This window comes from Anguilla rostrata, chromosome 1, assembly GCF_018555375.3.
Source record: "Anguilla rostrata isolate EN2019 chromosome 1, ASM1855537v3, whole genome shotgun sequence".
Taxonomy (NCBI): domain Eukaryota; kingdom Metazoa; phylum Chordata; class Actinopteri; order Anguilliformes; family Anguillidae; genus Anguilla; species Anguilla rostrata.
The window spans coordinates 52,920,882-52,941,222 of NC_057933.1; the positions used below are offsets into that span (position 1 = coordinate 52,920,882).

At 40.7% G+C, this 20,341-nt stretch overlaps 1 long non-coding RNA gene across 1 annotated transcript; it reads left to right on the forward strand.

Moving 5' to 3' along the window:
- Positions 1 to 3,196: 3,196 nt before the first annotated feature.
- On the forward strand, positions 3,197 to 7,668 carry LOC135241952 (uncharacterized). The gene is made up of 3 exons (XR_010326179.1): positions 3,197 to 3,515; positions 3,654 to 3,831; positions 6,999 to 7,668. It is a non-coding gene; the product is annotated as an uncharacterized LOC135241952 (long non-coding RNA).
- Positions 7,669 to 20,341: the final 12,673 nt, after the last annotated feature.

A 20,341-nucleotide genomic window follows, 5' to 3' on the forward strand; every position in this document is an offset into this window, starting at 1 on the left:
CAACCTTTACACAAAGTTTCATGGTGTAAGGTGAATCCGTTCGGAAGTTATATGCCTTTCTGTGAAAAGCCATGCCCACTGCCACAACCCCCTTTGGTGAATCGGTGTGAAAATCAGTGCTCATCCTTGGCCCATGACCAAACTTTCCACAAAGTCTCATGCAAATCCGCTCTTAATTTTTAGAGTTATCCTGCTAACAGGCAGACAGTCTGACAAACAGACGGACAGTCAGAATGGGGTGAAAACATAACCCCTGTCAACTCTGTTGGTTGAGGTAAAGGTTTAAACTGCTACAGCTCATGCAAGAGACATCTAATGACCCCAACAAGGAGCAACAATCATACCAACTGAAACCCTGAAATAGGCTCAGATATCAAAAGTCCATGCAATGATTGAAAAGAAATAGTTTTTATGGTTCCAGAGTGTTGTATCACATTGTGCATTGTCCATTGGTGCATTCTATTGCACAGATACATTCCTAACATTTTCAGACTCCATTTGCAGCCAGGAGTCCTATTTTCATGATGTGTTATTGCCAATATCATCACCAAGGGTGGAAGTGCATTTCCTGGAGCCCAACAGCCACCAGAGATTTGCATCCATCTTCAACAGTACCAGTGCATCTCTAGTGGAGGGCTGCTGGGGGAATCTCAACTGCCAACTGCTTCAGCACAATTGGAAGCGTACATGAGTTTCTTTGCAACCACAAACATGGACAGGGGATATAGCCATAATAATGGGCCACCCCTGTAGTTACCTTCTGATATTAATAATTGCAGCTGATTATGTTACATTTGGCTGTAGAACAGCCTCTTGTCCAATTTAGTTAAGTGATTACCTTATCTGTGTTGATTTGGGACCTGCAGATATGTCTGAGAGTTTCTCTTTGCCTATAACACACTGATTCTGTCTCACACAGCGGATCTAAAGAAGATGATCTGGAATCTTTTTTCTAAAAATAAGACTGGCAAGAGCCATACTACTTACCGCTCCATTCTGCAAACCATGGAGTGCTTTATTTAAGAGTGAATAATGGGGCTTGATTGCAGACTGTAAGCCAGCACAGTGCTTAAAATCAATTCACAATGCAATTTGCCTGAGGAATTACTATAGCAAAAACATCAGCCTTGTTGCTGGACATAATAGCAACTGTGTCAGAAGACAGTCTTAAGTGGTGCGTTGCCTTCTCACATAAACACCATTAGAGCAGCTGCTATTGTCTCGCAGGGGTCAAAAACACTCATTCTCTACATTGGCTCTCTTTTCTGTCAGGTATGGGTTTGTCCTCCTGGATGCAGAGCTAATGGTTCAGCAGGCCACGCACTTCTGGAAAGTTCCACACACAGAGGAAGTGCTCACAGGAAAGGACCTTTGATTCCATCAGGTACTGGGAGGGGATTGTGGGAGCAGCATGATGTGTTGGCTAAGGAGCTGGGCTCGTAGCTTTTAAATATCACTGAACATGCTGTGTTGGGTTTTTCTGCCTGCTGAATGCGTGGGAGTGGGGCAGTGTCTGTGCTGAGGGCAGAGACAGACGTGGTTGGAGCTTTGTGCTTCTGCAGAAGAGAGTGGAATGCTGGGTACTATGAACTGTGGATTCACAAACTTTTTTTATCGCAAGGCCCTTTAAAACTTTCATTGTATTAATTTAGTCACAATTTATCCAACACCCACCACTCACTGTGGAACCATTTCAAAATCATGTTATTTCATTATGGATATTATTTTGGAATATGGACAAATATTTCAATGATCACAAGATGATTGTTTTACATAGTCCCTATGCTGCTTGAATAGTCATGTGAATATTCATATATTACAATTGTCTCAATGGGAGACAATTTACAGGTCAGATGACCAACCCCTTCATTTCCACTCCCTACTATTTATATATCAGCACCATGTTAACCATCAACCCCTCCAATTAGGGGTGGGCATGGTATTTATTCTGTTTTCTCGTTTTGCTCTATATCTTGCCTTGCTTCTTTATAAAGCGTCTTTGTGACAGTTCTCTGTAAAAAGCATGAAAAAAATTACTTGTATTAAATGGAATCAAAAAGTTAAACTTTTGACTCATCTGTTCAAAGAATATTATCCCAAAAAGGCTTGGGGATTGTCCTGGTGATTTTTTTTTTTTGCAAATGTGAAACAACCATTGATGTTTCTCTTGGTTAGCAGTGGTTTCCAGTTTGCTACTCTCTCATGAATTCCATTTTTGCCTAGGCTCTTTATTACTGTCAAGTCATTAACACTGGCCTCAGCTTAGGCTTGGGTGTTCTTCTGGGATCTTTTGTGACTGCCTGGATAAGTTATCACTGCACTCTTGTAGAAATTATGGCTGGCTGGCCACTCCTGGGGAGATTCATCAGTGTTCCAAGTATTCTCTATTTGGAGATAATGGCTCTCACTGTGGTTCAGTGGAGTCCCAGAGCCTTAGAAATGGCTTTGTAACTCTTTCAAGACTTATATATTTCACTGACTTTTTTCTGATCTCTTCTGGAACTTCCTTTGGACATGCATAGTGTGCTTGGAGAAACCTGCTTCACTTTCATGGTACGGTTCAATATGAGTGAGGTTTAAATTCAACAGGGCTGGCTGTGTTCAATCAGCTGAATTTAATTGTCAATTAAATTTTGATCAATTGGTTGATTGTGTAACTAAAGGGGTAATTACTTTTTCAGATTTTTTTTATTTTATTTAACCTTTAACCAGGACAACCGTGTTGAGATCAAAATCTCTTTTGGAAAACGGGGACCTGACATAAAACACAAAGTGACAAAGTCACTCAAAACAGTAGACAAGTTACAAACATCAAATGGTGGATGAGACAGCAGTGTAACAGTAATTAAAAAGCAGAGCAGAGGGTAAAGATAGGAGCATATTTCAGAGTCATGAATTACATGTTTGAACTCAGCAATTGAAAGTAATTTGTCAAGTTTAAGATTTTTTTGAAGATTGTTCCAACTGTAAGGTTAAACATATCTGAAACCCATCTTTCCAAATTCAGTAGCGGGACAAGGGACTTAAGTCCCTTTAAAATCACTTTAAAATGACACCACTAGAGCGGAGGTGATAACTATGTGTATTTGTAATCAGTAGACAGCTGAGGTAGGAAGGAAGTAGGCCAATTATGGTTAGGTTTAGGTTAGTTTTTATAAATGAATATATACCAGTGGATCAATCTATGCAGATGGAACGGTATGTTAAACAGTGCCCTCCACAAAATGATCATTTGGCTTTGAATTCTCTCTGTTTTCTTGACAAATTAGCTTTTAGGATTGGATATTGAGAACTGTTCAATAGGGAATTGTTCATCACTCATTTCAAAGCCAATAAATACTCATTTAAACTAATGTTTCACACCTCCTTTGCACCATCACCATGTGAACCATCAGAAGGCAATGGATGGAATTTGCATGACGTGCTCTGAGTTGTGCCATTCTTATTGGGAGGCACTTCAGGGTTGGTTTCTTTTTCAAGCAATGAGTATCAGATCTTGGAAGTGTCTCTTGGAAGTAAGTCTTTGGCTGTATCTCTCTATAAGAAGTGAGCTTTGTGGGTATGTTTCTTTTATACACTGAGGCTTAGAACATGCATCTCTTAAGGGAAAAAGTCTCAGACACATTCCCTATAGGCTCTGATTTTTCCTGCAGGTGATGGTGTCACCAGTGTGTGTCGTGGTGACCTCTCTGTTGACCTCATCTCCCCATCCACCACATGCTCACAGCTCTTGGGGACCCATTGAAATGATGCCTCCATCTCAGGCCTCAAGAGCCAGACCCTAATGACAGTGCAGTCATGGCGACAGGACCTGGTACATGGAAACTGAAGGTACACATCTACAGGAGGTCTGACCACACCAGTGCCAGACTATGGCTCTGCATCCCAGGCATATGAGGCTTTCTTGACCATGACATTAGTCAGGCTTTGTTTGGCAGTGCCCCCTCTCCCAGTTAATAGTGACACTAGTGAGTTTAGCACCTGTGATCTACCAGCACCTATCACTTAGCTCTCCGGCACATTGTTTGAGGTTTCTCCTTTTGGAGATCAGTCCCAGTTGAATGAAGCTGTCTGTTAGCCTTGTCCTCAGCAATCCCACCGCTGAAGAACTTGGCCATATACGGTCTGCGACTGACAGATATTGTGTGGTAAGATTTTCTTACGTACAATATGTTCTGTTACCCAGATGAACGAAGGCAGGCCCCCTGCCTCTGAAATATCTACCAATCTACCATTTCTTTGATTAGATCCTCATGTTCATGGTACGAACACACATATGCACACTGGCCCAAGAAAGATTTCTGGAGGTGCATATATTAGCATATATTTCCATTTTTAATTACATCTGGGACATCAAGTAAGCCTAATGTTCTTTTTCCCCCAAACTGACTTTTTACCTCTTTATCTATTAGTAACTCTGTACAGATGCCTTTAAGCATCTTCACTATAAACACTTAATGCATATAACACACGTGTGTCCACACACACATACAGTGCCATGCTAATTTCATGCCTTTTGGCACTTTTTGCATTGAAAGTACATTTCATCAACTACTGAACAAAAAATAATCAGATATTTAACATCACTGTGGAGAAACAGTGAGTGCACCCACCACTCCAGTTACTGGTAAAAACTGGTAAAAAGCAGTAATAAGTTTAACCAAACATTATGTGTTCATCAGTCTCTCATTTTGTCTGGGAGAAATTCAGGACCACTTTGTCTTTCAGATTTTTTCAATGCTGGCTTTCTCACAGGTACAGTTCCTGCTGTTCAATGGATCTCAAAATGCTTTCAGCTTTGTGACATATTCTGTTCCAGAATATTCTGGTAGAGCATGGAATACATGGTCCTGAGCCATCAAAGCAGTCCAAAATCCTCACCATTCTATTGCTATTTTTCATTTTGTCAAGGGGTACTTAAAACATGGGGTTCACCGATGCTAATTTTCTTTTTGAGATCAATGAGAAAATTCATGTTGAGGAACCCTACCGCTCTATTAGTTAATGTCATTACATTGTCTGTCAGTCAGTTACAGAGAAACTAAAATCTCTTGACCAAGAAAAGCACTCGACACAGGGTAAAATGTGAGTTTAAAGCAAGCCCAGTAGGCCTAGAGGTTTGTGTGGTGCAACAACCGACATGACATCAGTGAGGGACCATTTAAAAGAGAGCTGCATTCTACGGATGCGAAAATCAATGAAAATCAATCAGAATTCTCAATCAAAAGTATTGTTATTGTGGCAAATTTTATCATTATAATTATTGAAATTGTGTCATCACCCAGCCCTGGAGTCAGTTACTAAGCAGTTACTCTTCACAGCATGTTAACATGCTATCATGCTAACTAGCATCATTTTGGAATTCCCTCCCTTGCTTGCTGGTGCCCAGAGGTGGAAAGTCCAGGGGTCAGAAAGTAAAAGTCCTGCCATGTGTTTCTTCCGCCCATGAACTCAGCGAGCTGATTCTACTAATTAGTTCTACCTCCTGGTTGAAGAATAGTGCTAATCAGCAAATCCAGGTGGTTGGAACAAAACACTGGGGAGGACTTTTACTTTCTGAACCTGGATTTTCCACCTCTGCTGGTGCCTGACAATAAGGACACAGTGATTCAGTGAAGACATGGTGAGTCGGGGGAAGCTTCTGGCTTTGTGTTCAGTGTAATCCTCACTATGTATGGAACATTGGACCCAAAGAGACCCCCAAGGTTCTGCACACCAGAACAGATGTGTTTTACTGCTTGTGAAGTAGACTGGATGAACTGCAAGACATAGCCACATAGATATACGCAGTTAAGAAGACCAGTAAGGCAGTATTACTCATTGTGAAAATGTGCGCAGCAATGGGAGGTATTGCTTCGTATGATGACTTTTATAGTGATGGAGAGTCATGCTTCATATGATAAATTTGTATACTGAGGGGGAATATTGCTTTGTATGATAACTTGTATAGCAATGGAGAGTATTGCTTTGTGTGATAAGTTATATAGTGATGGGAGTGTTGCATCCAACACCTCTACAGCAGCCTGGGGAGCAGAGTCATAATTGCAGCCAGGACACACACACACACACACACACACACACACTCATTATCAGGAATAGTGGGGGTTATGTTGAGGAGTGTGCATTTGACAGATATAAGAGAGAGAAATACTCAACATGTTTCCCACCACACCATCTCTCCTCAGCTCAGCATACACAGGTCATGCTGGTACCCCATCTGCTGTAGCACACAGACAGGTTAGCGAGGCGTCTCGCACTCCCCCTGCCCGAAGCTGACAGAGCAAGAGAGACCCCAGGGTTACAAAGAGGTCACATTTGTCACTATTCACTTGTGTGACCATGGCCCCGTTTATACTTGTTTTTATGTAACAGATTAACATATGCATGCATGTATGTATGTATGTATGTAACATGCTTCTTCTCTTGTAACCAATGCTCTATTGCAACATAACATCCCATGCTAAACATGCACAATGGATACCCTGCTTTTGACCTGGTTTTTAGTTTGGATGGAACACTGAGCACTCCGACCAGGAGAAAATGTAATCTCAGTGTAAACGCACAGAATTGGACATATAGCTCATTAAATATCAAGTTGACACAGACAGGTACAGGAATTTGACTTATCAGTTGTATCAGGTGTGAGTGTAAAATAGTGCCGTAGTTTCCTCAGGAAGCACAGTAAAATAAATAGCATTGTGCAAACACCCATTAGTGTACTGTATGCATTTCTACATTAATATTTGCCTGCTTAGCAGACACTCTTATCCAGAGTGACATACACAGCTTACATTTTTATGTACTGAATGTTTTATAGGTTGAAATTTGAAGCAATTCACATTTGAAGCAATATTGAAGCATTTCATTTAAAAAAGTGCCTTGCTCAAGGGTACACTGGCAGTAGTGTACCTGTGATTTGGACCTTCCACTAACTGCCATAGTACACTTCACAGCTGCCTTTTCCTTCATGAGCATTTCTCCCTCTTTCTCTGTTTCAGACTCGTCAGGTCCCTTGAAGAAGTTCATGTCTATGGGGAAAGGGCACCACATCCTCTTTCCCTTTCCAAACAGCAGGGTGAGGCCTCTGTCCAGGAGCTCATCCAGATGCAATTTGAGGTGGAGAACTGGCAGAGGGTCACGGCCGATGACGTACAAGCCCCTCTCCCAATAAAGTTGTGAACCCCTCAGATTGCGCACCCGTTTCAATTTCCCATGAAACACATTTACATTGATCAAAGTGTGATGTTGAAACACAGCGGGAGGCGGCCAGCTCTCGGTACATGAGGAATGAGTGTTAAATGAGCGCGGGGGGCAGCATGTGCTGCAGCGTTACCATAGAGACAACTGTGTGGTCCCAGGGTCAGGTCAGATCATCGCAGGTAGTGTCAGTCTGTTGAGAGAGAAAAAAAGAGACAGACAGAGAGAGAGAGGGAGAGAGAGATCCTTGATGCACCACATGCCCTACATGGATTGAGCCATGCCTATCAGGGTTTTTATTTGAAAATGCAAAACTCTACTGGTACTGGATGTCACTGAACCACAGAACACTAAATGGCACATGGATATTAACTTCTTGTTTGCGATTCAGCATTCCTCTGACTAAACTCGGAAATGATTGTGTATACCCCGCCTCCATTCTGTGATGTGCATACAGGTCCACTGCCAGTATAAATAGGGTATGAAGTGTATGATGCAAGATATAGGCAGTGTATTGAATAAGGCATATCCTCTTACCAGCTTGAGGATTCTTGTGTGCAGAGCAAGCTGTTTGTGTGTGTGTACATACTGGTAAGAGTAGACCAATAGGTGTTCTTGATTTGGCTCTGTCCTCCACAATTTTGAGTAAAAGTGCTTTGTACAGATCAAACTGATGGCAAGAGCAAAGTCTGGAGGCAAAAACAAACTGTCCATATCCAAAGCACTGCCCTCTGTAAAACATGGTACTGGGAGTGCTATGGTTTGAGCATATATGGTTGGACAGGTATTGGCTCACTTCATTCATGATGTAACTGCTGATGGCAGGAGCAGAATGAATTCTAAAATGTACAGAAGCATCTTATCTGCTCAAGTTCAATCAAGTGCCACCAAACTCATTGGACAGTGAATGAATATTTCCAAAACATTATGGGGGGCTATGAATAAACAGTACTTTCTACAAATTTGATTTTGAAAAAAACAATTGAAATATAAAAATACCTTATATAATACTTAAAATATAAAAGCAGAGAATGTGCACTTTAACCACATATGAATTGAGTGATTACTAAAATTGTTGAATACAGAGCCAAATCAAGAAGTAAAATGTCTTTGTCCCAAACATTATGGATCTCACTGTAAATACTTTACATATGTATGTGTGTGGGTATTGATTGACTGGGATAGGCTGTGTCCCTCCTCTGTGTTGTCCCCCAAGAGGCATGTCTGTATGGATTGTAGGAGCATGGATAAGAATTAAGAAGAGAAAAAAGAATAAATCAATGCTTAACTAACAGATGATTGCTGTCCAAACATGTGGTTGTGCATTTCCCTATTGGTATGCACTACTGCCAAGGACTGTCTCAGAAAGGACTCGGCCTACAAATACTGTCCTTTGCTGCATCCAATATGGGTGAAACTTTTGTCCGGGCTCCAGGGGGTGTCGGTTATATTGTGAGGGGAGGGGCCATCAAGGCAGGTTGCTTACCCAATCAACAACCACTTACCTACAATCTGTGTGACCCAAAAACTTAAACACACATAAAGATTTTCTATGTAGTACTTATATAAACACACACACACACACAAAGAGCAGTTTTCTCCCAGCCTCAGAGTTCCTCTTTTTACTCCTTTCTATTCTTTTCTACTTTCTCTCTTGCTATTTCCTGTCCTTCAACCCTCATGACATGGATGACACTAGCGGTGTGGCCCTCAGACCTTATCTGGAACACCCTCTGGGACAAAGTGGAGCTGTTCTATAATCATAGCCCTCTGTGAACTGCCTATAACGGAATGGGGTTATTTGTCTACTGATACCATGCTACAAGTACGCACACACACGCATAAACTCATACAAATGAATGCAAACTCATGCATAAACTTGCACAGACACAAACAGACACACACATGCACACATGGGCACAACATGCCCATGCGCCCTCTCTTACTCCTACTCGTGAACCTGCTCTGACCCTCAGATCATTTTAGGTGCTTCATTACAATTTAAGTATGAGTGAGCCTCTGTCTGTTACCCACAGAGGATTCTGGTTATAAACGTGATATCTTTCTCTGAGTCTTTATCTGACTGTCGGCCACAGGTGATCCAGCTGATCGTGAGTCACCTGACCCTGCCAGACCTGTGCCGATTGGCTCAGAGCTGCAAGCTGCTCCAGCAGCACTGCTGTGATCCACTGCAGTACATCCAGTTGAGCCTGCAGCCGTACTGGGCCCGTCTGACTGATACCTCACTGGGTTACCTCCAAAACCGCTGCACCCTGATCCAGAGGCTCAATCTCTCATGGACCGGCAACCGTGGGGCTGTCACCGCAGCCGGATTCTGCAGGTTAGGGCTGTTACTGAGATGGGTCAAAGGTCACTGTGGCACCACAAAACTGCTACTCTTTAAAAGGCGCGCGTGTGTGGAGACACGACCTGAATTGGGAACGTCTTCTCTTAAGTTGTGTGTGCCTGAGTGTGTGTGTGTGAGAGAGAGAGAGACAGAGAAAGCGAAAGAGAGACAGCTAGAGATTTAATTAGTTAATTTGCCTCCATGTGAGTTTGAGAGCATGTGTATTTGTTTTTGTGAGACTTCATGTGTATGTGAAGGTGTGAGAGTATGAGTACGTACAGTGTCCTTGCATTTGATGGATGTTTTCCTTCTCAGCTACATTGGACAATTGCAGCCTTGTAGCAGTTCCTGGGGGTGGAGCCAGAGGAGGACGGGGCTGTCGCTGCAGTGCCACTCCAGGTATGTGAACTCGGTGTGGGTGGGGCCTCAGGGCCTCCGGAGCGCCACAGCATGTGGCTTTTTTATTTCTTACCATAGATACCCTAGAGATGCGGCACCTGGGGGACACCCTTATGGCGGGCAGGGCAGGGCAGGTCAGGTGAGAGGAGACCAGCAGGAGCAGGGAGAGAGGTGGCTGCTTTCCCCCTCTTCGCTCATCCAGAAGGAGGAGAACCCCCAAAGACAGCAGAGACAGGGAGAGAATTCTCCTGTGCTCCCCCAGCCTGACAAGAGAAAGAGAGAGAGTCGGGGAGGAGAAGAGGAGGCTCCTGCTATTCTACAGGTTAATCTCTTCCATTCTAAACTCAAAGCATAAAACTCTTCTTTTCACTCTTTCATTTTGTGCACCTTGTATATATTGCCGTGCAAGTTCATGCCAAGCTGTTTTATATTTATATCTATTTGGACCCATAACCATATTTCCTCTAACAAATGCTTATTGTAAAACATATCCTTTTTTTGCAATGATACGTTTTCTTCGTTGATCAGCTCACAGAGGATGGATTATAATGGTTCATCGACAGCTTTGTCAGTTCAATGGAATGGACAAATAATAAAATCACTTTTTTGCTGCACACTTGGTGTCTTTGGGTAAATTGCAGAAAACTTCATAATCCTGATGGCAGCAGCATGGTCAGTATCATTTCATTACAAAGCACCATAACAAAATCTAAGTGCTCAGTGAGCTCTTATTTCTGCAGTTGTTACACAGTTTAATCAAGCCTCTTAAACTCAATCAGAGACTTCTAATGAGGATCACAGGGGTTCTTGTAAATTATTAAAGTGTTTCTTGATTGAAAACTACTTACCATCAAAGCAAAAACAAGACAACTTTGTGTGCCACTTCCCTTCTCTCCTAAGCTAGGCAAGGAAATGGTGTCCACATCCCTGTCTTCTTCCTGCTATTTTTTTTATGTGTTTCTGCTACATATACATTTCTCTTAGGTTTCCTAAACCACACCTGTGTTTCTGATACATGTGTCTGTGTTTCTGCTCCATGTGTCTGTGTTTCTGTTCCATGTCCCTGTGTTTTTGCTACATGTGTCTGTGTTTCTGCTCCATGTGTCTGTGTTTCTGTTCCATGTGTCTGTGTTTCCGCTCCGTGTGTGAATGGGTGAATGAGAGGCATTAATTGTAAAGCTCTTTGGATAAAAGTGCTATATAAATGCAGTCCATTTACCATTTACCATGTGTCTGTGTTTCTGTTCCATGTGTCTGTGTTTCTGTTCCATGTGTCTGTGTTTCTTCTCCCTGTGCCTGTGTTTCTGTTCCATGTCCCTGTGTTTCTGTTTCATGTGTCTGTGTTTCTGCTCCCTGTGCCTGTGGTTATGTCACATGTCCCTGTGTTTCTGCTCCATGTGTCTGTGTTTCTGTTCCATGTGTCTGTGTTTCTGTTCCATGTGTCTGTGTTTCTTCTCCAAGTGTCTGTGTTTCTGCTCCATGTGTTTGTGTTTCTGCTCCATGTGCCTGTGTTTCTGTTCCATGTGTCTGTGTTTCTTCTCCAAGTGTCTGTGTTTCTGCTCCATGTGTCTGTGTTTCTGCTCCCTGTGTTTGTGTTTCTGTTCCATATATCTATATTTTTTTTGCTCATGATCAGTTCTGCAGTTGTGATGGCTGAGTGCAGTTTTTGAGCAGCTGTGTTCAGTCTGATGATGATCGATAGACGAGCTGTACCCTTGAATGCAAGCACCAGTGTCCTGTTTTGTATGCTTGCAATCATGATCCATTAGAGGAAAATGCACAAGTGATATCTAGATGTCATAATGCATGGGCAGAGTAGGTGATGAGGAGTGTTTCTGACATTTCTCACATTGCCGCAGAAGAATCTCCATGACCGTGTTCCTGAGCCAATTGGTGATCTCTGCTAAAGAACGTGTAGAGAGTTCATTCTGCTGACACCAAGATAACTCGTGAATACAGCTATCCACAGATATAGAGGTACAGGACGGTAGCTGGCAGGTAGACCCCTTGGAAAGGTTGAGTTTCAGGTGATGAGCTGTAATCTAGACAGATATCTTATTCTGCTCTATTTAATGTGGACTTGTGGGTACCTATGTGTACTGTATTATACAGGTGGACTAATGAACAGACAGCAATGGCTATAGCTTCTTGCACTTGGGGTGGTGGCTAACCATATGCTTTAAGCAGTCTGGCCTTTTTCAGACATTACATTACATTACATTACAGGCATTTAGCAGACGCTCTTATCCAGAGCGACGTACAAGTGCATTGGTTCACGATGTAGAGGTGCAAAAGAAACACTAGAGTGAAGTAAGGATCGTAGTTCCAGAAGTGACCACATCGATCAGGACTCCAACCCTGTAGAGTATCACAGACATCATCATTGCCTGAAGAAGACCAAATTGGTTACCTACCTCTTATGTGGTCCATATGTACCCTTTTGCTGGGTTGTTTCTCTGAACATTCTTGCAATTTCTTTACATTCTCATAATTTGATTAAAAAGATTTTTCGCTGACCGGCTATAAGTTAGCTAGTGGAAAATTATAGGTTCAGATATTCTAGACAGCTAAAGTTACTTCAACAAGAACGGCAGAGAAAATTTTGCCAAAATTACTAGTTCCACCTTTGCCTGCAATGGCTTATACTGATAAAAAAGCAAGAAAAGAAAGACTGGGGAAGAAAAGATTGGCTAGATTGGCAGCACTGAAATGAAATCAGTCACTGATGAAAAAAATAAATCATCAGGTACCCACAGTAGATAGCTATACTAGCTAGGTAACTTAGTTACTTGTGGCTGCTTTGTCGACAAACATTATGGGTTAAATGTGCTGTAGCAAAAATAGTATTTAATTCAATTTATGATTGACTGTGCAGTATCACTAACTTTCTTGCTTTTTTTAGTTGCCAGCAAACCCTAATTCTACCACTACCTAGTCAGGAATACTGCATCATTCATTCATTTTTGCCAATCTTATCATGCTTGCTATAGCCCATAGCTAGAAATAAACACATAGCTATGTTCATTGTTTATGTTTATGATGACGTTTCGTGTTCTCTTCTACCTGTGAATAAGACATGATGCGCTGCACTCCTCTCCATACTTTCCAGCACTCTATATGTCCTCTCTCTCCAGTACTCAGATGGCAAACAGCGCGTGTGTATGTGTTTGGAGGGAGGAGCTTTGGAGCGAAAGCTGAGGGAAGGGGGTGGGCAGTGGTGGAATTATTTTTTTCAAAATCTAGCTCTCTCTCTTGCTCATTTCCCCAAACTTACCTACTAGATGTTTAAATGCTTAGTCAGTTTACATTATGCAGCAGACATCCTAAGCCGTTATCTTGTCAAAAAACATCTTTTGTCATAATAGTGTCACACATCCAAACAATGTGACTGCTGTTTACAACTGTGACTGCAACACACCACAACCAAATGCTACTTACCAAATTTCTTGACAAGTTTACTTGCTGCCAGAGATTTGGGCAGAGGAGGAACAGAGCAAGCAAGGAAAGTTGTGTTTTAATGATTTATTTCTATATTTATTTTTCTGAGCCAGAGCAGTAAGCTTATAATAACTACCATGGTTTCTGTGAAAGCTCTTGTGGAGTGTCGATGCCATATGGATCCTTGGATATTGATATTTCAATTAGAATAATGTCACGCAACACAGCCATGTAACACAGTCAGACTCTAGCCATCTGTTCCAAATCTCTGCTGAGAAGCAAGTGATGTGATGGGGTTGTGTGTGAGGAGCAGGTGATGTGACTCTGACAGGGTTGTCTACGAGCAGCATGGGGCTGCAGAAATGGGTGATGTTATTCTGATGGCGCTGTGGTGAGTCGTATGTGATGTGACCGAGGGGGTCTGTGTGAGTAGCAGAGGATGTGACTGATGGGGTTGTGTGAGTAGGAGGTATGTAACATCTACTTATGAACACCACAGAGTGATGTAACTTTAAAGGGGCTTTATGTGAGAATCAGGTGATGGGGATAATGGAGTTAGTAGTCGGGGAGTAGCAGTCAGTAAACTCAAAGAAAATGTGACATGTTTAATGCCTAAATGGTAGCATGCATGGGTGTAAAGAGTCATTTTATATCTAAACAGTAGTGTTCACAAAATTATGGTTGAACACTAAAAGTTTCAGTCTGTGCCTGATATCAAATATGTTTTTAAACACATTTAGATGATTAAACTCTTCGACAGTATGAGTAGTAGATGATGTGACTCTGATGAGGGTGCATGTAAGTGGCAGGTGATATCACTGATGAAGTGGAGTGTTAGTATCTGGTGTGGCTCTGGTGGGGTTATGTGAGCATAGGGCCATGGGTAGGGTCTCTCACAAAGCCCAGAGGCCCCTCACTCAGACCTCAGCAGTGACATCATCCAGTCATTCCTTTTCCTTTGATGGAAACTGGAAACACAGAACATCTATTAGTTACAATTGAGTAGCTGAGAAATATAATGGGGACAGGATCGTGGACTACCCGGAGAATTTGCCAGTGATATCACCCGTGTGTGTGTGTGTGTGTGTATGTGTGTGTGATATGAGTGTGTGCAAGCGCATGCTTGCATGCATGTGTCTGCATTTATGTGTGCGTTTGTGTGTGTGTGTGCGCATTCCTCTGCTGGTTTGCATGTGTGAGTGCATGCCTACATTAGTATGTGCGTGTGTGCGTATGTCCCTGCCTGCATGCGTGTGTGGCATCGTTGCCTGCCAAGCACAGAATCAGAGACATAGTTCATTGGATTATGTTGTTAATCTGTTGATACCATTAAGTAGCATTGCAGATGTTTATGTGTCGATTTTGTGTGGTAATCTGCATTAAATGCTTTCATGAGAGAACTGAGATGTAAATGCCAATTTTCCAGACCCAGACATTGGTTTATGAAACATGAGGAGTGGAGGAGTTATTTCAGTGGCTGGATCCAGCCTGTAGCATGTTCAGAATGGCAAACGGTAACGTGGTTTGAATGACGCGACCACGATAATTCCCCTCATGGCTGCAGGGACCCCCATTCTTCAGCTTTACACAGGGATATTCTTAGAGACAGGAAGAGAAACTATTGCATGTTGGTAAGTGCCAAGCCAGAAAGGACTGGTCTCATCATTGTGTATCATTATGTTATTATACTTACAATGCATGCTTGTCTTTCTACAGTACTATTTATATGTTATGTTTTGGCAGTATTTGTTATTATTTATTTCATGCTAATAACGCAGATTGTTTTGAATTGTTTTGATGAACACACACACACACAAAGTAGCACACACAAACAGACCCAGAGCTAGCATTGTAAAGTGCAGAAAGAACAATGCATAAAACTGAATTTAATGAATGGTATGCCTGTAATACTTGTGTGGATGATATCTCATAGGACATAAATGGGCTTTCACCAGACACTTGCTGTTATTGTAGAATAAACTGTAAGCGTGTGCTGACACTGTAAAAACAACAGCTCAAATCATTCTTCCCATCATGTGACCCTCATGCCTGGGTAAACCAGAGCAATCTGACAGGTGTCTGCTCCACTGTCATAAATACCACTTAAAGTGCAGAATGCTTTGCATAATTTTTTTTGTTTTTTTGTTGCATATTTCGTAAATATAAGCACCAACACATGAATTTATGAATGGTGTTTTTATTATTAATAACCAACCTGGGGTCAACGAAAGCATAGTTGGGAAGGGAACGGGATCAGTTAAAACGGCTTACATCTCAAAATATGTTAGTGTGATCAGTTATTATTTAAACCGCGTCTTCATAAAGTGCAATTATTCTATTTTTCCATATTTGAACATGACCATGTTCTGGTCTGAAAATTCACAGAGGAGAAGTGGGTTGATGTATGGGGAGACAGTTACCTAATTAGACTGTAAGAAATTGAATCTTTACAGCATACGGGTCATATAATTACTGTTAATTTAACGCTCAGGTTCTCCGTCATTAATTTTTATTCTTTTAAATGTGGTTTGGCAGTTCCTGGGCCATAGAAATAGAATTTACTGTATGTGAAAGCGCTCTGGCCCTTTGAGTGAATTACCGCAGACCTTGCAGTCCAAATAACAAGACTCGCATCGTTTATGCGTTGTTAAGCCGTGTAATTGAACGACCCATAGTTTGCATATTACACTATTAAAGTAATGGGCTTTGTGTTTCTCCTAACACGTCTGTTTAAGCCTCTGCGGCGATGTGGTAATTCTTCGAATTACAGCCCTAATTACCACAAATGTTCTTTTGATTTGGGTGATTTTAGTATTACGCGACGATGGTGTTCAAAGTTACGCGGCAAAATTGCCTTGCAATTGCTTTAAACTTTGTTTTTACTTGGGAAGTTCCAAGTGTTTGATACTGGTTGTATTTTATTTATTTATTTAGTTATTTATTTACTTACTTATTTTCTGGACATATCTGAAATATATTGTACAGCCAAATATTATTCCAGTGATTACATTTTTTTTTTTTTTTTTTTTTGGCATTATACATGTATTCTCACTAGCCTTTCTCTGTAAGAATTGAATACTGGATGCATTTCTGCGTCTGCATCTACATTGTTAATATTTTTCAGATGTACAAGCTCACCCCAGATCAGTTTGTCCTGATTCAACTGCTAAGAGAATATGCCTTTGATGTAGGCCTATATTTCACTCATATCATATAAGGCGAAATCATATCAAAAAGAGATATGTAGTCGGAACGCTTACACCAATTTTCTTTACATTATTATATTACATTAATTGAGCTAACGTCTTATCCAGAGCGACTTACAATACAGGAGAAACAGAAATGCATTCAACCGATTAGAATGGGAAATAGCGCCAGACTTGGCTAGCAATCCTAGACCAGCGAGTACAGATTCAACATCACTAAGCAATAGTGCCAGTTAACTATGCTGACCAAAGTGTAAATTCTAAATACATACAGACTACATCCACACAAAGCTGTAAGAATCATAAAACCATAAACAATATCACCTAAAATTATATATTTAAAAAAAACATAACTCATTGCCTTGGGGTGCTGATGGGAGAGGAAAGGAGTAAGAAGAGATTGCATTTTTTGTTTGCAGTTTGTTTGTGGAATGTATTCATGCAGGGAGCGCGCGTCACCGTGTTGTGCTATTCGTGGTGGAATCTTTTTCCATAGGCCTACCTAAAAGTCCAGCGAATAATTAAAAAAAAAAAAGTTTAGGCTCATATGACTGTGACTCCTTAATTACATCCTGAGTTCCTTAAACACTTTCTAAAAGATTACCTTGTTTTATATTCTTAAATGTCCTTTTCCCTCGTAACCTATATGAGACAGCCTTAAACGTCAACATTAGCCAAACGAGAAGACTATCCAATAATCGCTTAACAAATAAATAAATGTAAATTAACTTTTTAATTAATTTTTAATTTTGATGATCAGTGGACTTGCACAGCCGAGTTTTTACATTTTTTTATTTAAGGACAATTTTGATTTGGAATGTTTTGCAGTTTACAGTAATACACTATATAGTACAAAAAACTATATATATACAATCATTAACAGATAACTGCCGGTAATATATATAGTGCAGACGCTGATGGTCGCTATCTAAGGAACTATTTAAACTGGCCCATTCCTAACCTTATAGTTTGTTAGTCTGTAATACCTATTCTTACCAATAGCCCCCACCCCACCTCACCCCTCTCTCTCTCTCTCTCGCTCTCTCAGCGGCTTTGTCCTGTCAGCGAGCCGTTCAAATGGGTCTTTAGATATATAAGAAGAGGCGAAAGCAGCTGTGACGTGAGCTCTGTTATTTCAGTTTCCCCTCTCTATAGCAACCGGCAGTGGCCCGGGAAAAATGCCCTTTCTGTGGACAATGTCGCATCCTTCAGAGCCGCACAGAAAGCGGCAGCTGCGGCGTCCCTGACATCGCACACGCAGCCACGCACTGACGGTGAGGGGGTAGCATATTTCCCAGTAAGGGTGCATCTTCAGAATTACTATTTTAATAAATACAAATTCATTAAACTATTTTTATATAGGCTATAATAGTTTTAGATGGTAATAGTTTGATGGTATGCTAATAGTTTTACATTAGATACCATTTGAATATTTCCCCTTGAAACCGTAGGTTATTAATTTCTCCTATAACTTTTATTGTTTTATCTGTGCCTGTATTGTTAGCTCTGTAATGTACCTCCCTCGCGCAGTGTGAATAATGTGCTGTATTTAATATAGCCTAAGGTTAGGATACAGGATAAGGTTACAGCTGAAACTTTTATTTGATTTATTACTACTGTAGGTCTAGGCTTTGTCACTGAAACATCAAACAGGGCAGATCTAAAACAATGCTTTAAGTTAAGTGATTGAACACAGTATACTTTCAATCAGTACACAATTCATCGGGAAAAAAATATTGCAACACAGGTTATATATCCTGATTGTCCAATCAATCTGTGTCAAAATCGAAGCCTACTTTACAATAAATTATTGCCTCTATAAAAATGTTGGCTTGTCAAGCAAAGCACTTGGCGGGCCACCAAGGTGGCACTGTGACCTGTGTTTACAAGACCTTCTTAACGCATCTGAATTCATTGTGATCTTATTTCATATATTTCCCCGTTAATGGAATGTGTTGTCTTTCAGACATTGCAATGAGCTAGCGTCGTAAATCAAGGATGACGTCAGTGGGATAGGCTTATAGCCTGGACTTTGACAGATTCCAGATCAAATAAAATAACGAGTATCATTCCATAGAAAAATAATAAAGCCCTTTTGAGAAATCGTTAAAAAAGTGAATTTTTGTAAAATATAATTTAAATAAAACATTAAGAAATTCCTAATAGCATTTGTTTCTTCAAAACTGTACCACATATGTAATATTTTTGAAAGGGATTCAGGTCCGATTGTCCAAAAGAAATGTAGCAGATTCTTCTTTGGAAAAACTATAGTTATAATATTTTTAATTCTGGCATAGTTTTCACGAAACTTTTTTCTAGTGCCGCACAATTACGTTTTTGTTGGGCAGACTCGTAGATAGACTTGAACATGTTTGAACAAGAAACATGAGCAAAATCTGCAGATCTTACAGCTATGACATCATACTTAACAAGGCTTCGGAGCTAAAGTCAAATGATGCCAGTGGTAGTCTTTTAGTCAACAGACAAGAATCTACAGATTTAATGATTTTACAGGAATTTACGTTCCGTAGGCCTATTATGTTACAGGTCAATAGACTAGCATCCATATATTATATTTACTTGGACTATGTAGCCAAGTTGTATTTTTCGTAATGTAATTTAATATTTGCGTTGCAAAGAGCTCCAAAAAGAGCGTGTAATCATTACCATTAATAAAAACGTTATTGCTTTTCCATGTCATAAGTCTTAAGGAATAAAAAATGTAACCCTTCAGAATGTAAATAAACAGGAGTTTCTGTAACAATAGAAAAAATAAACATTTAGACTAAAGTCTGTGGACCTTTCTTATTTGTAACAAGGCCAGGTTTGGACAGAGCCAATGCTGAAAATAAGTAGCATACATTCACTTCAAAGCATACGAGAATACCTGAAATAGAATCACTAAATACTTTCACTTTTGGTAAATATAACCAGCAAAAACGTCTGCCTATTTTTAGTTTCCACTAGGTCGTCATATTTCCATCTTATGCTCCAAAAACATAAATTGTCCTTTGTAAGGATTAACTAAACTACCCCTCTCTTTTCATAAAATCGTAGTTCTTTCATGACGAATCAGTTTCTATTGCCCAGAACTGGAAAGTAGTGCTCCCTGTCACATTTAAAACTGACTACAACAGGCACACATCTTCTACAACCACAAAAATATAAGAGGCTCAAGGTAAAGTTGCATTTTCCTTCCTTAACATATCATTGTTGTAACAGTATGATATAAAACTTGTGAATATTTCGGAAGTAAATGCCAAAATATTGTAATAGCCTATAAAATACAGACGGCTAAAATATCCCCAGATATCCAAACCTCATTTTAACGGTGACGCCCATAAAACAAGAATTATATGCTAATAAAAGAAATCGCAAAAACTTTAAACTAATTTTTATATCTACAAAAGAAAGCACTACTTTGTGGATTTGTTTGCAACAGCAACAGAACTCCTTAATGGTAAAAATGTTACCACTCTTTATTTTCAAAGATTCCTGTGAATCACCTCCTTTCCTAGTCTCCTGTGCCGCTTTCTCGACCCATCATGTTTATCACGTTTAGAGACGCTGCAGACCTCGCTGTACTGCTGGAGAGAATGGATGGGGTTTGTAAAGAATCTCCAGTGACCAATGAACAGGCAGTTGTTATGGGCAACTACGTCTGTCAACTGTTTGTAGCCAATAAATTGCTCGGCAAGGCGGAGCTCAGGTGCGCGCTGCTGCGTCCACTTGGCGAGGAGCCTGGGAGACGCCT